A 6,000-nucleotide genomic window follows, 5' to 3' on the forward strand; every position below is an offset into this window, starting at 1 on the left:
GCCTCTTGGAGGAGGAACATTTGAACTGGGCCTTGAAAATCTTTAACAGGTACAAATAGGAAAGGACCTTCTGGGAAAAGGAAAGAGTGTGAGCAAAGGCAATGCACAAAAGAAGGGTAGGGTTATATGTATATTAGAGAGTAGCATCCAGAAGAAAGGCAGCCTAGGAAGTAAGGTAGATGAAACAAGATTAGGAGAGCTGAGGCTCTGGAGCTAGAGTGCAAGCTTCGAATCCCAGCTGGGCAATTTACAACCTGTGATTCTGAGCATGTTACTTAACCCATGTGCTTCAGTTTCCTCCTTTGTAAAGTGTGGCTAATTCCATATGAACAGGTTAGTACAAACCCTGTAAGGTTGTTGTGAAGATACAATGAATTAAAACATAGAAAGTGCTTAGAACAGAGCCTGACACGTAGCAAGTGCTATATAAATGTTAGCTGCTGCTGCTGCTTGTGGTGGTGGCCCTCATTATGAGGGCTACTTAATTTTAGCCCCTGCATTTGGGTACAGCTCTTAGAATGTGACCCAAGATCTCATGTTTCGAATGCAACCGGTGCAACACAGATTCCTCTTCCCCAGCATGAGCTGGCCTGCTCATACACCTATGAAACCTCAATATAGGGTATGTGTGTACAAAGGGGTGTAGAGCAAAGCCATCAAGAAAAACACATTACCTCCCCTTTGTTCCAAGGCAACCATAAACTAATCCATGACAAAATGGAGAGGACACAGGCTCAGAACCAGGAGACGTGGGTTCTGACCTGACATCTGCTGCTAATTCCGTAGGTGACCTTGGGCATGTCCCTTCCGCCCTCTGGACTTCAGTTTGACCCTCTGTAAAATGACAGGGAAGGATTATGATGATGTCTTAGGGGCTCTCTTCCAGCTCTATCATTCTGTGATTCTAAATCCCTTTATAACAAAGTCGTGGAGAGGAGCTTTGCTCTTGCAAATGGAGTGTAAAGTTAATCCTGCCTGTGCTGAGGCTAACTACTATGCATGTGTGGTTTATCCTACTTCATTAAACCCTGACTCCCCACAGAGCACACGTAAGGCAGCCCAGGCAGGTAATACTGATGTGTTGCTGAACTGGGTCTCCTAATGGAAAATGATTTCCCCTCACTCTTTCTGGGGTTTATAAACACAAAACCTGTAACTCCCATTTTCCACACTGTTACTTCGTGACCTATGTAGATTCAGACCGAATCAGAGGTACGGCAAGTTGGGTCCAATACCTTATTTATGTGACCCGCTCCCATGCTGCAGCCAACACCATCATTTTGCATATGAAGAAACCAAAGTTCAAACACATTAGGGAACTTGCTAGGGGAAGGCACAAGGAGTTGTGCGTGATGTAGGAAGTAAGGGCAGTGCTGCACTTGAGTGAATGCTCACTAAAGGGTGGGGAAAAAGGCAGGTAACTGGGGAATTCTGAGGTAATTTCCCCAAGGGCTTTACCTTTTCTAAAAATTCTTGCAGGATCCCAGGTCACTTTTCTTAAGACTAGAAGAGAGCACCCATTCTAGAATGTTTCTTGAGGACAAAATTGAACAGTAACTGCCTTGGACTCCCTCAGGTGTTTTTTCTTTCCCTTTTATTGTGAAATATAGTGCACATGCTGAAAAATGCATAAAGCATCTGTGTTTAGTTTAATGAGTAATTAAAAGTGAACACTGGTAATCTCCACTCCAGTCAGGAAATAGAGTATAATGTTGGGTGAAAGATGCAAGACACAGAGAATACATCCACTATGATCCCGTTCATGGAATTAGAAAACTGACCGACTCGATGTTTAGGCAAAGTGACTAAATTCTTTGCTTAATCCTACACGTGTGTTTCTTACTCTGTCAACAAGACAGAGTTATCTAGCCTTATGAACATCCCACCAGAATCAGTTGGGGGGCTTTAAATATATATAAATGGCCAAGCTGTTCTACTAAATCCCAGTCCTACTTGAGTTCCAATCTCTGGGGCCTGGGGTACCAGAATCTGTATTTTTACCATAAACTCAATTGCAGAAGAGATCAGAGCCAACCTGCATATCTAAAAGCCTTGATATATTAATAATTTTTCCCCAATATTGTTTCTGTGGTTAACACATTTTATTTTTTGAAGCAGCTTAAAAGATTCCTAGCTACTCTGCAAGGCATTCAGATTTGTGCAATGTTTACAATGACTTTGTTGTTCATTAAACAAATTTACCCAGACTAACCCAACATGAAAGGAATCATCTTGTTTACAGTCAGCTCCTGACAAAAATACATGTAGCAGAGACAGACAAACACACATAAACCTGGATTGCCAAGTGGGACGTAATTTGCTGCCACATCCAATTTTTCTCATTAGAACTTGTTTTATTTGAACATGACTCAGTACCCCGTGTAAATGTGAGGTTGTTAATCTTATTACTATATGGAAAACAAATTAATTAGTATGCATGCTTTTGGAAATGAGTCGTAAGGTTGGTGTTGGAAAGATTAGGTAAATACACTCATTACTCCAAATGATATCCGATATACACGTCTGACTTCCACTTTAAGATCAGTTCCATTATATGGGCAACAAATATCGCTAATAAAAATCAAGCTTTTGTGATCAGCATCTAAATGTTGGGATTGACCAGATACAGACATGCTGGCCTTTTTTTGGTTTTAAAACAAAGGCCATGTGATAAATAACTGCTTGTCACTATCCCTTAGCTGAGACTCACCTGCTGTAGACTCCTTCTCAGGGACCAGCTCCTACCCCAACCGTAGCCAGCTGAGAGTGACCTTCTCTCTCTTCTACTGATACATGACCACCACATTTTATATGCTCTTCCTTGAGCACTTTCTAGCTTTATTTAGTGGCCATCATAAACACACCTCATTTTTCCAAGGGACTGTGTGATCCCTGAAGATGGAGAATATGAGGCATGTCCAGAAAGTATCCATCCATTTGCTATGAAATATAGAGAATTCATTAAAGAAGATACAAGAAACATTGTACACAGGACAATGACGCCTCAGTCCCTTCCAAGTAAGCACCTTGGGACCTCACACAGTTCTCCCAATCACTATCAGCTGCCCCACCTTATTTTCCTGAATCTCATCGATGGTCTGAAATCTCTTCCCTTTCAAAGGTGATTTTAGTTTTGGGAAAGCCAGAAGTTGCAGAGCACTAAATCTGGGCTGTAGGGGGGTTGAGTCACCTGAGTGATTTGGTGTTTCACCAAAAAACTGCACAAGACATGATGCAGGAGCAGACATGTTGTCATGCTGAAGCTGCCAGTCACCAGTTGCCCATTGCTGCAGCCTTCTGAATCATCCAAATAGTTTCCACTGAGGAATGTTCAAGCTTAACGCAAAATTTGATGCAGATTCATTGCTCTACTCACGTAGTCTTTTTTAATGTGACAACAACACAGTACACATGCTTACTCAAGTATCATCAAGTAGATCAGTAGATCAAGTAGATCAAGTAGATCAGTAGATCAAGTAGATCAAGTATGATCTACTGCATCTACTACCCCCACTGACAAGTACAGTGAAGTAGTCATTGTTCATGCATGTGCATTTCAGTTCACTCTCCTTGGCTGCCAGTTTACATTAATGTCACTCAAATCATTCTCGTTACATTAACAATGGTTGGACTTTCTCTGGACAGACCTCATATTTTTCAACTGGAGATTCAAATACCGATCAAAATGCAATGCGACAAAAAAAAAAAAAAATACAAAGAATGAAAGAGCTCTTTATGCACCAATGCAGAATGATCACCAAGATATATCGTTAAGTGCACACCTGTGGACTTCCTCTGGAAGTATACTGGTAACATGGATTCCCAGATTACCAGGAAAGGGACCTGTGGCTGAGGGACGGAGGCAGAAAGAGGCTTTTCCTCAGGTTTGGGTTCTTTTTGTATTTTTTGAATTTGAGTCATACATGTGTGTTACCAAGTCAAAAAAAGAAAAAGGAAGAAAGAAAACATTAAATTTAAAAATAAAATCTGGCAAGAAGGAGATATTTGTTCAAAATTTAAAAACACAAAAAATAAATGTCATTTGGTGTGTTACAGACTTTGGTAAGTCCTTTAATAAATAAACCTGTTTTATTTTAACTCAGTGTTACCAGACTTATTTTTACCAGGGAGCTCCAAAAGAAACGCAAGGTATCCAGTGTTTCCCAAAGGTTTTGACCCTGAAATCCTTTATAAAAATATTCACACATTACTATCTCACAAAACACAAGTTACCAACTAATGTGCTGCAGGCAACATTTTACACCAGAGAGGGAGGGGGAAAAGGGAGATATTTTTTCTGCTGCCAACTTCATGAATGAACCTGGTCAAGTCTTTTCTACTCTGAACCTCAGTTTTGTCCTCTCTAAAGTAAGCCAGTTGTATGAGATAATCTCTGAAGTTCCTTTCAGCTCTGGAGCTCTGGCAAGCATATATTATAGATCTCCGCAATGAGGCCCTTCTTTGAGTAATCGTTGGAGGCAAGGAGGTCTGTGATGCTTGTTGAAAGGAGTTACAAATCTGTGTGACGTATTTTCCTAGCTTCTTCAAAAACCTCAGGGATTGAAAACAAACAAACACATAATAAACAAACAAACAAATACATATTTCAGAAGGTTACAAGAAATCAATGTAATCATCTTGGATTCACTGCAGCTGCTGACGCTGCCAGGTCTCAGCACTTCCACTTAATCACTTATGTGTCCTTGGGCAAAGCCCTGAGTTGAGATTCAACCTGCTCAACTATAAAGTGGGTATAACAATTGCTTTGCTGCTTTCCTCAAATTCTTGGTAAAAGCATTCAATTCATGATGGCAACAGAGATAAGAGGGTAGAAAGCAGATGGCAGGTTTGTCAAACCAAGTAAAAATGTTGCTTATCAAGTTATCTTTTATTTAACAGTAGAAGGCCCTAGGATGGGGCAAGAGAGTGGTATGAAATTATCATACTCATCTGTTATTAGAGGCACAATAAATTTATAAAAGCTTTTTACAAAGTGACTTGTCCATGTATATCAAGAGCCATAAAAGAATTCAGAGCTAGATCTGAGGATTTTAGGAAATAACAAAAAAGAAAAGAAAAGAAAAAAGAAAAAGTGAGAGGTATAGAAACTGTACTTTGGGATTATCTGTTATAAATTGAGTCCTTCTAAATATGCAGTATACTGGGGAATGCCATATCTACTTAAAAGAGTATTAAGCAACCATTAAGATAATATTAAAACATTTATTTTAAAATGACAATTGTAAAGACCGAGTGGAATTATAATGATAAACTGTTAAGTGAGAAAGCTGAATACAGAGCTGTAACTACACTAATAAATTACCTATGCAAATTTTGCTGGACATAAGGACAGAAGAGGAACACTGAATTTTTCATTTGTTAAGACGGTAAGATCATGGACAATTTTTTCCTTTTAATTTCCTTTATTATTATGACATTGCAAAATAAATAAAAGTGAAAATATGGCGAAAATACAATGAAAATGACAGGTATATTTTGTTGTATCCTTTGTAAATCCTTTCACTAAAGAAAAGGATTAACTGTGGCTTACCAGAGCAAATCATAAAATAAGACCCACATACTGCATTTCCTTCAGACCCTCCTACCCTTCTGAGAATAAATTAAAGTGTAAACACCAAAGTTGATTTTTTAATATCCAGGATTATCTCATTATTCTGTTTAAAACATATAAAGAAATAAAATACGCACTTTTTTTTCCTTTGGGTTAAACATTTTTTCAGCCAAGTTCCATATGTCCTTCTCTATCGGTGGGGCATGGGCCCCATCCCTACATTATACATTTCTCAACCTGCAGGACCTTCACTCAGATCCATAGACAGTGGTGGAAGAGCTCCAGGCAAATCGAAGGGACCCCAACTGGTCCTGTTTTGAGGAATGAGCATACTAATTTCTGCCCAGGCTGCCCCCTAAGTCTGTTGTCAGGATCTCCTGAAATAATATGTATGAAGACCGGAAAGTGCAAGTCCTCCAGAACTGCAT

The sequence above is a fragment of the Pteronotus mesoamericanus genome, unplaced genomic scaffold (genome assembly GCF_021234165.1).
Source record: "Pteronotus mesoamericanus isolate MK-2021 breed Mesoamerican mustached bat unplaced genomic scaffold, CSHL_Meso_final contig_78, whole genome shotgun sequence".
Taxonomy (NCBI): Eukaryota; Metazoa; Chordata; class Mammalia; order Chiroptera; family Mormoopidae; genus Pteronotus; species Pteronotus mesoamericanus.